Source organism: Phascolarctos cinereus, unplaced genomic scaffold (genome assembly GCF_003287225.1).
Source record: "Phascolarctos cinereus isolate Bilbo 61053 unplaced genomic scaffold, phaCin_HiC Scaffold_4;HRSCAF=312, whole genome shotgun sequence".
Lineage (NCBI taxonomy): Eukaryota > Metazoa > Chordata > Mammalia > Diprotodontia > Phascolarctidae > Phascolarctos > Phascolarctos cinereus.
The window spans coordinates 300,374,049-300,384,324 of NW_027555847.1; the positions used below are offsets into that span (position 1 = coordinate 300,374,049).

Consider the following 10,276-nt stretch of genomic DNA (forward strand, 5'->3'; position numbering starts at 1 on the left):
GACTGGAGGTGGCCCCAGATGTGGGAGACCTTGGCCTTTTTAAGCTAAGGTCTTTCCCAGGTCTCAGTTTGTCTGAGATGTCCATTCAGCGATTAAGGCTAGGTAAGAAATGAAGCAAAGAATAGCCTCTTTTACCTAGTCAAAAAAACAAAAAACAAAATTAATCTGGGGATTTAGGGGGGTGGCAGGGAGAAGACCCTCAGGGTTTCTGGCCAAAACATATAAAATTGATGTATTGTTTGTGGAGCAACATGGTGGCCAGTATCAATGCATTAAAGGGTTTGTGGTGGAGAGTAAAATATGAAAAGATTGGAAAGGTAGGAGGTGGCTGGGTTACAAAGGCCTTTGAATGTCAAACAGAGCATTTTGTATTTGGTAGTGAAGGTATAGGAAATCACTGGAGTTTACTGAGTAGTAGAGTGACATGGTCAGGTCTGCATTTTAGGAAAATGGAAGATGAGTTGGAATGGGGAGTGATTTGAAGCAGACAGACCCACCAGCAGGCTGTTGAAATAGTCCATATGTAAGTTGATAAGGGCCTACACTAAAGTGGTGGCAATGCCAGGGGAGAGAAGGTGTGTGGGGGGGTTTATTTCAGAGACATTGCTAAGGGAAATTCACAGTCTTTGGCAAAAGCTTGGATATGGGTGGGTGGGGTTGAGAAATAGTAAGGAGTCAAGGTTAACTCCTAGGTTGTGAGCCTGAGGATATAGGGGGATTATGTTGCTCTCTACAATAATAAGGAAGGTAAGAGGAAGGGGGAGGATTTAGGAAGGAAAATAATGAGTTTTGTTTTGGATATGTTGTGTTTAAGTTGTTTAATGGACCAGTTTGAGATGTCTCAAAGGCAGTTGTAATCAGAATGATTACACTTCTGGTTAGCCCCAGCAGAGAAAGAAAAAGAAACAATATTGGAAGTTACAGAAATACAGATTTAAGCACAGCAGAGGAAAATACTCCTGAAATTTAGAGTGGTCCCTAAAAAGGAACTTTTGAGAACTAGACTCCATCTCAGTAGAGGTCCTGAAGACAAGGTTATATAATGATGTGTCAGCAATTTTGTAGAAAAAAGTCTTGTCCAGGTACAGCATTTAGACTCTGTGATTCTATGAAGTTGAGAGGAGGAGTAAGTTTGGAGAGAAAACGTTTAATTTAATTTGGGACATCTCCAAACATTTGATTCAGCTTGTGATATGGTATGTTCAAATACTAAAAAATTGGTGTTTAATGTTATTCTAATTGTTAATTTAACTTATTTTTTACTAATCACGTGGTGTTTCATAAAAATACCTTAAACCAAAGCAAAATACCCAAATCCTTTTGTCACATACTCCAAGAGTAAACTTTTTTATGAACTCCCAATAGCTACAGGGTAAGAGGAGGTGGACAAAGTTAGAGATAACTCTTGCACTGGAAAATTTAGCTCATAATCTACAATCAATGAAAATCTTTGAAATCAAGATTGCCTCTAGGTATTTAATTGGGAATTTCCGCTGCCTAAAACTTCTTTTTTTTGGACCAGATCTGTTATTTTACTAGCAGCAGAAATGTTCTCTACCAATGTAGGTCCTCAATATCTCTGCAAATTATATCTTAGTGAGGCACTTGGGGCACTGAGGAGTTAAGCAACTTAGTCGGGGTCATGTAACCATTATGTGTCAGAAGAAGGAATTAGACCCAGTTCCTTCTTGACTCTGAGACTGGCTCTCTATCCTTCATGCCATGCTGCCTATCACTATCTAGAATACGGATATAAACTATTACTCCCATTTTCGAAGTCTCATCTTAACAGAGTGAAAAAAAAGAAAGAAAGAAAAGAAAAAAAAGAAAAAAGACACTACCCCAAAATAAAATGAAAGGCAATGTGTAATCTAAAAACTATTTCATTTTATTCTTTATGTCCAGGAACAATGGGCATTTACAACGTACTCACTTAGACATACAGAAATTGAAAAAGAAATTTTTACCTTTCTATTTTGCATTCATTTCTTACTGAGGAAGAAAAATAAGTAGGTTAAAGAGATGTGTGAAAACCTTTTTTTTTCCAGACTTGCTCTGTATAATTAATGAGTCATCATCTCTCTTGGGCTGTGATTCAGGGTGCTAGGCTCTGCTGAGTGAGATTATTGGATCTTTAAAGACTATGCATTTTGACCCACTATTTCCCATTTCTTTAGACCCCATTTACTTTCCTAGTGTCAGGAGCACATTCCTGGAATTCAAAGAAGTATAATATGAACTATAAAAATCCCAACACCATTCTTTGTCAAACCTTGTTTGATATTAAAGAGAAATGCAGAGCATCATTTTGCACATTTCCCTAACTTCTGTTATTGGCTGAGCTATTGGTCTGGCCTAATAATTTTGCTTAACCACACAGTCATAAAATGGTGGTAATAATAATTTTTTTATTCAAAATGTTGAATTTTAGGGAAACAAGTTTGTTTGTTTTTTTATGGAGGCCAATATTGCATAAGACAAAAATAATTGTAAGAGTTACAATGCAAATACATGTATGTGTGTATGTGTGTGTATCATTGTGTCATATATCATATGTCATAACTATATCATAAAGACCCATTGTAGAGAAGAATTTCAGGGGAAATGAAAGTTACCATAAAATATTGCAATTTATAATGTGGAAAAGGGATTAGATCTATTCCAGGTAGATCTAAAGACCAGACTCAAGTTATGAATCCTGGACCCCTGACTCCAAATACAGTCTATGTTCCCCAATAGTATATAGACAAATGCTACAGAGAAGACAAGGAGAATGAGTACTGAGAAGGCCATTGAATTATGTTATTAATATAATAGTTTTGACTTTGTTTTAGTAGACTTTGACTTAGTTTTAGTAGTGTGGTTGAAATGAAAGCAAGAGTAAATTGGGTTGAGTAAAAGGTGGACAGTGAAGAAGTAGAGGTGAAGATGAACCAGTTCTATTCAGGAATGTTCCAGATGTTAATTTATGCCACTAACCACTTTTTTTTTCTTGAGAGTCAATACCTCTTAATAGGTGATTTGTATTAAGAAATATGAATTTTATGTTTAGAAAAGTATAGTGTTTGAGGATTTTACTTCAATATTCATGAAAATCATTGAGAAGTTGAGAGAAAAATAAAAAGCCTTTATTTGGAGCTCTTGTATTCGTTTCCAAGTTTAATGCAGATCACACTTATTTGTGAAAAATATGAACTCTTTGAGAGTAGGAACTATATTGGTCTTATTTCATTTTTGTTTCCCCGCACATAGTTCAGGAGACTCCATGGAGCAGATATTGTCAACTCTGGTGCCAAATAAACAAAAAGTCACAGAGGTTTTGCAACCGTGGTTAACTCCAAAAATACCAAAGAACTCACACGGGTTAAAGGCATCATTTCAAAAATACTGTCCTTGGATTGTTCTAGGGCTCTACAGGATGGACTGTATCACCCACTTTAAGAACCTACAGTACAGGATCAAATGTAACATCTTCTCTTTGTCTCTGTTTGGCCACTTCCTACTTTTCTAGCTGTTTTACACCTTACTCTCCCCTCTCAGTACTCTGTGATTAAGTGTCCATGGCTTCCTTGCTTTTAATGACCTTTAACAATCCATCTCCTCACCTTGTTGTACTTTTTCACTGGCTATCCCCCCATGCATTTCTCTTACTCTGTCTGTCTCCTGGAATTCATGGTTTCCTTCAAGTCCCAGCTAAAATCCAGCCACCTACAAGAATATAATACAATACAACAAACATTTGTTAAGTACCTACTAAGCACCAATCACAGTTCTACATACTGGGGATACAAATAAGCAAAGATAGTCCCTACCCTCAAGGAGTTTACAATCTTATAGGGGAAGGCAATAAGCAAAAGGGAACTAAAAAGTATTGGTTGGGTGGAGGAAAAGTAGAAGCTACATGTCCTGGGGACTTGATGAAGGTGGAGCAGAATCCTAAGAGATAAGCTGATAGGAAATGTAGTTTAATGTCCTTCTAAGCAAGAGGATAAAGCTTTGAGAAGAAGCCTTTCCCAATCCTCTTTGATGCTAGTGTCTTCTCTTTATTGATTACTTCCAATTTATCCCATATATATATATATATATATATATATATACATATATATATGTATATATGTATATATATGTGTATATATATATATATATGTATGTATCTTATTTGTACATAGTTGCTTGTATGTTATCTATCCGATTAGACTGACCACCTTAAGAGCAGAGATTGTTTGAGGTTTATTTATTTATTTATTTGTTCATTTATTGGCTTTTGTTTTGTTTTCTCAGCACTTAGGATTATGCCTGGGAAATAAAAGACACTGAATAATGCTCATTGGCTTGCCTTGAATTTTTAATTGATGTATGTATATGATGATGTCTTTTATTTCTACTTACTGTACTTATTTTATTATTGTTACTATGACACAGCCAATTTGCCCACATCATCCATCTTTCCTTTGCCCTTATGGTCATCCACAATTCTGATTCTTCTGATTATGATATTCTATAATTTGAGGTCATATAACCCCACAGGGAGTGCATTCGTGTTGAAAAGATGAGCTTTGGAAGCAGAGAAGAGCTGAAAATGATTAAAAGAGTTCTGCCAGGTCCCAAATGCTATTTAGTATGTGTTCTCTTAATTTAATCTATTTGCAGCACTTGTCAGAGATCTATTTATGAACTACTGGCCTAAGACAAAGAGTTTTCCAGAGGCAAGATGGTGGAGTATAGGTTGGGACCCAGTTGAACTCTCATAACATTCCTCTCCAAACAACTTTAAAGCAAATCCTCAAAGCAAATTTGATCAAAGGGAGACATTCTTCCAGCCTAAGACTACTTAGGAAGTCCACAGAAGAGGTTTGTAACACCTGAGTGGGTGAATTCAGGAGCACCAGCAATGGGCCTTGGAAGAGTCTGTGACAGCAGCATCAGCAACTTTGGGAGCTCTCAGCCCAGAGATGATGAAGGAGTGGGATGACTTGTCAGAAAGCAATTATAGCAGACCACTTGCTGGCCTTGGGTACAGCTGTCGCTGATTGGCAACTCCATTGCCCTACACAATTCTGGGTCTAGGTTTCAGGGTAGAGAGGAATATAAGTACTTGCAGCTGCAGGAGAGCAGGGGTTATGGTCTCAGTTCCAGGGTCAAGAGGAGGATTAGTACTTGCAGATGCAGGGGAGCAGGGGTCCTTCCTGTGTAAACACCAGAGTGCATAACAGGACAACAGTGACCACGCCTCTCCCTAGACCACATCACCTTGGAAGCCCTGAAAGCTTACAGATCCCTAGAACTAACTCTAAAAACAGCTGCATGAAAAAGCCTGGAGTTTGGCATAGTCTTCCCCAGGTGAACATAACCCAATTTTAGTATATCAAACCCTGAAAATTAAGCAAATTGTTGGATTTGTCATCTTACCTCCCAGGCTCACCAACCTAAGCCCACAGTTGTTCCTCAACTCAACATCTTGTCCTGGACCAACTGGATCCCCAATCTCTATGGCTGGACCCCATTTCTGCTGAGACCTGTGGCAACTCCCAGAACCTCCCCTCTCTTTCAGTTTATCCTGGGCCCACCTCTCCCCAAATTGCTATTGCTGAGTCCCTGCTTAGCATCATTGCCTTTGGGAATACATCTTCCATTGATACTGTCTTTTCAGCACTAGTATCTCAGGGCTTCAACTTTACTGCAGATGGTGTGACCAATGAGACTCTCCTTGCAGCTGTGGCTACTTCTATGATCTATCTTATCAAAGCTGCCTACAAGTTTCCTATCTCTAGGTGGGCCCACTATGACCTTTCTCTTCCAACTTCCCACTTGTCTGCTCTCCTAGCAGACATCACAACATTTACAGTGGTCTTTCTTCCACTCCACCATGTCTTCCTCCTCAATTCCTTTCCTGCTTATACCTGCCTCTCCTTTCTTGCCTAGAATAGGAGAGGTTCTTTTAGAACCCCTCTGTTTGGCCAAAAAGGGAGTTGTCAGGATCCTCATGCCAAGACCACCCCTCTCTTTTCATTCCTTTATTTTTACTATTAGTAGATACCCTGTTTTCCTGAGCTAAGGTCCAGCAAGCAAGCTGTGCCCTGAGCTTGGCATAATAATCCTTTGCATTCACCCTCTGGATGAACTCTGTCACAGCTAAATCATAGAATTGGCTCAAACTAACCCCAGGTGGTTGCTGAGTTCAGACAAGCACTTGCAGGAACCACATTCCAGTAATAAAGCCCTACTATGAGCAGACATTCTGGTACAAACCTGCCTCATCACTGTTATATTTCATTGCTGTGTCTACACTTCACTCTCTGGTACTTTCTCTAGCTATGATTATATGTATCAAGGTTTAGCCTCACTGCCTTGGGTCTCCTTTGTCCTAAAGGAGACCCCAGCTGTCTAGTTTCTCTAATCCAATGGAATAAAGAATGTTTTGTTTTTGTTTTTGTTTTTTAACTTATAATCACTGCTGGCTCTTATTTTATTTTTCAGAGTTTAACAGTTGCTGTATTACATCTGTGAGCTCTTTGATATTTTCAAACTTAACAGTTGTTGCATAACCTCTCTGGCTCTTTGGCTATTTATTTTCAGAGTTTGACAAACATAAAGCTCAAAGTGAAGAAAGAGGCTGAGAAATGAACAAACAACAACAACATAAAAGGTTACTATGATACAAAGATATGAACTTAGAAGAAGATAGCAAAGTTAAAACAGCTACAAAGAAAAATGCTAACTTTATCTAAGGCCAGCAAGAATTATTGGAAGAGTTAAAAAACAGAAATAAGAGTGGAAGAAGAAAAATTGGGGAAATAAATGAGAGTGATGCAATAAAATTATGAAAAAAAATTAACTGCTTGGTAAAAGAGGCACAAAAAATACTGAAGAAAATATTACCTTAAAAAATGGAATTGGCCAAATGGTAAAAGAGGCACAAAAGCCACTGAAGAGAACAACTCTTTTTGTTTGTTTGTTTTGTTTAGGCAATGAGGTTAAGCAACTTGCCCAGTTTTGTTTAGGCAATGGGGTTAAGTGACTTGCCCAGGGTCATACAGCTAGTAAGTATTATGTGTCTAAGGCCACATTTGAACTCAGGTCCTCCTGAATCCAGGGCCAGTGCTCTATCCACTGCATCTAGCTGCCCCAGAGCAACTCTTTTAAAAGCCCTCCTGTCAAATGGTCACCTGCCCCCAAAAAGAATTCATAGAACTTTAAAATAACTTTAAAAATAAAATAAGTGATATTGAGAAAATTTAAAAAAATAAGAACAGTTCAAGGAAAAAAAACCAAGAAGATTATGAAAAGAAAATTAACAAATTAGAAAAGGTGTTTCAGAATCTTAAGGAAAAAAAAACAAGTCCTTGAAAACTAAAATTGGGCAAGGGGAAGCCAGCAAAATTATAAGAGACCAAAAAATAATAAAACAAAATATAAAGAATGAAAAAATAGAAGAGAATATGAAACATCTCCCAAGAAAAACAACTGGTCTAGAGATTAGATCAAAAACAGAAAATGTAAGAATAATTGAACTACCTAAAAGGTGTGACAAAAAAAAAATCTTGACACAACAATATAAGAAATGAAAGAAAATTGTCTCAAAGTGTTAGAACAAGAGGGGAAAGTAGAAATACACCACTCACCATCTGAAAGAGACCTTATGGGGAAAACCTAGAAGAATACCATAGCTAAATTCCAAAACCCACAGCTCAGGAGAAAATATTACAAGAAACAAGAAAAAAAAATTCAATATGGCAGAGCCACAGTGAGAATCACACAAGACCTAGCAGTCGCTACGCTTAAAGATCACAAGTCTTGGAACACTATATATCAAAGCGGCCTGGCAATATTTATCCAATTCTGAAGAGGCCCCAGGTAGAAACCAAGATCAATGTGGCATACGAATAACCCTTCCTGGTGTTTACCACGCTAATTCACGCGGAACTCCCCCAGTCCTCTGTGGTCGGGCTCTCCTCCATGTGCAATCTCCCCACTCAGCTTCAGGAGCAGTACCAGCAGGGCTTCACCCTGGTCTCTCTTCACCCCTTCCTGTGGCCCGAGGATGAGTGGGAAAAGACTCCCCAGGGGCAAATCTTCCTGGCTGTGCTGATCAAAAAAACCGAGAGATCTCAGAAAAATGATTCTCGTAGTGAAGGGTACATCTTGGAATTAGATTGCTGCTCTTCCTTGAACCACCTGAGAGACCAAAAATCATCGTGAATTTCATTAAGAAAATCCAAGATGCAGCCAGTAGGGGCCTGGAGTTTGTGGGTGTTGTGCTTCGGTACCATTGTCCCGGGAACTCTGCAGGGAGCAGCCCACTGACCCCCACTGCCAACGGGTTGGCGGAGTCGAGAGATGGGCAAACCACCTCAGACCAACAAGAAGACCTCTCGTCCTTGGATGCAGAGACCCCAGGGTCGTCGGATATGAGCAGCATGCAGGCAGGGTCTCAGGGCAACACAGAGCCCCAGGAACACAGGACAGGTGACAGGCAGGTTGCTGAACATCCAAACTTATCTTCTATAGGGAGAAAAGGAGCAGATTCACCAGAGAAAGCAGATGGATCCTCAACAGGACAGACATTCACGGCAGACAAATGGGAAGGCTCCAAGCCCCTGGCTAGCAAAATGGAGATTTTCACTGTCTTCAACAAACCAAAGTGCCGATAACACTGCACGGTCACCATCCTGCTCAGGGTGTCCAAAATCTGAAGGACAGTTATCAGCCGGACGTGAACTGGCTGGAGCACATAAGTGACCACTTCCAGAAGGGGGGTGTGCTGGTGAATGCCATCTTTTATCTAGGAATGGTAAATGATTCCTTACCTGGCTTGACAATGGAGTATTCATTTTTGAAGGTGTTTCCATTGAAGAGAACAAAACCATACAGAGCTATGATTCCATTGTTGTTGAACAATGGACCATCCTGGAAGGTATCGAGGTGCAGACGGATTACATCCCACTGCTGAACTCACTGGCAGCCTATGGCTGGCAGCTCACCGGTTTGCTACCTATGCCTATCGTAAAGACCACTCTAAACACATGCAGCATTTATTATACAGGCTTTCTTGAAATGGAAATTTGTTGCTTTATATTTTGAATCCTCTTTTATGTTCTATTGTGCACATGGCAATTTTTTCTTTTCTTATTTTGTATTTAAGTTTGAAATTTAAAAAAATACAAAAAAAAACCCCACCTCCTTAGAAAGTACAATGGGCCAAATGGAAAAGGAAATACAAAAGCTAACTGAGGAAAACAACTCCTTAAAAGTTAGAACTGGGGGCAGTTAAGTGGTACAGTGGATAGAGCTCTGACTTTGGAGTCAGGAGGACCTGAGTTCAAAATCCAACCTCAGACACTTGACATTTACTAGCTGTGTGACCCTGGGCAAGTCACTTAACCCCAACTGCCTCACCAAAAAAAGGAAAAAAAGTTAGAACTGGACAAGTGGAAGCTAATGACTCTATGAGACATCAAGAATCAAACAAATTCAAAAGAATGAAGAAATAGAAGAACTTGTAAAATGCCTTATTGGAAAAACAACTGACCTGGAAAACAGATCCAGGAGAGACAATGTCAGAATCACTGGACTACCTGAAGCCATAATTAAAAGGAGGATCTGGACAGCATCTTTCAAGAAACTATCAAGGAAAATTGCCCTGATATCATGGAACCAAAGGATAGACTCCACCAATCACCTGAGGAAAAAAATCCCAAAACAAAAACTCTAAGGAACATTAGAGCCAAATTACAGAACTCTCAGGTCAATACTTCAATTGCTCAGAAAGAAACAATTCAAATATTGTGTAGCCACAGATTAAGATTTACCAGCTTCCACTTTAAAGGACTGAAGAGCTTGGAATACAATAGTTCAAAGGGCAAAGTAGCTAGTTTAACAGCCAAGAATCACCTACCCAGCAAAACTGACTGTAATTCTTAAGAGGAAAAAATAAACATTAATGAAATAGAGTATTTCCCAGCTACCTGTTGAAAAGACCAAAACTGAATAGAAAATTTGACATTTAAACAGAAGACTCAAGAGAAGCATAAAAAGGTAAATTTTATAGAGTAATCATAGGGGACTCAATGAAGTTCAGCTATTTTACATTGCTATATGGGGAGATGATACATTTAACCCCTAAGAATTTTATCATCATTAGGACAGTTAGTAGGAATATGTATAGACAGAAGAAATGGGTATGAATCTATCATGTTGAGATGATCTCCTAAAAAAAAATGTAGGGGAGAGAAAGAGAAATACACTAAGAGAAGGGGGAAGGGAGAAGTAAAATGGG

The 10,276-nt window shown here is 38.9% G+C and overlaps 1 pseudogene; it reads left to right on the plus strand.

Moving 5' to 3' along the window:
- The first annotated feature begins 251 nt into the window (after positions 1 to 251).
- On the plus strand, positions 252 to 9,081 carry LOC110222008 (raftlin pseudogene; annotated as a pseudogene).
- The last annotated feature ends 1,195 nt before the right edge of the window (positions 9,082 to 10,276 follow it).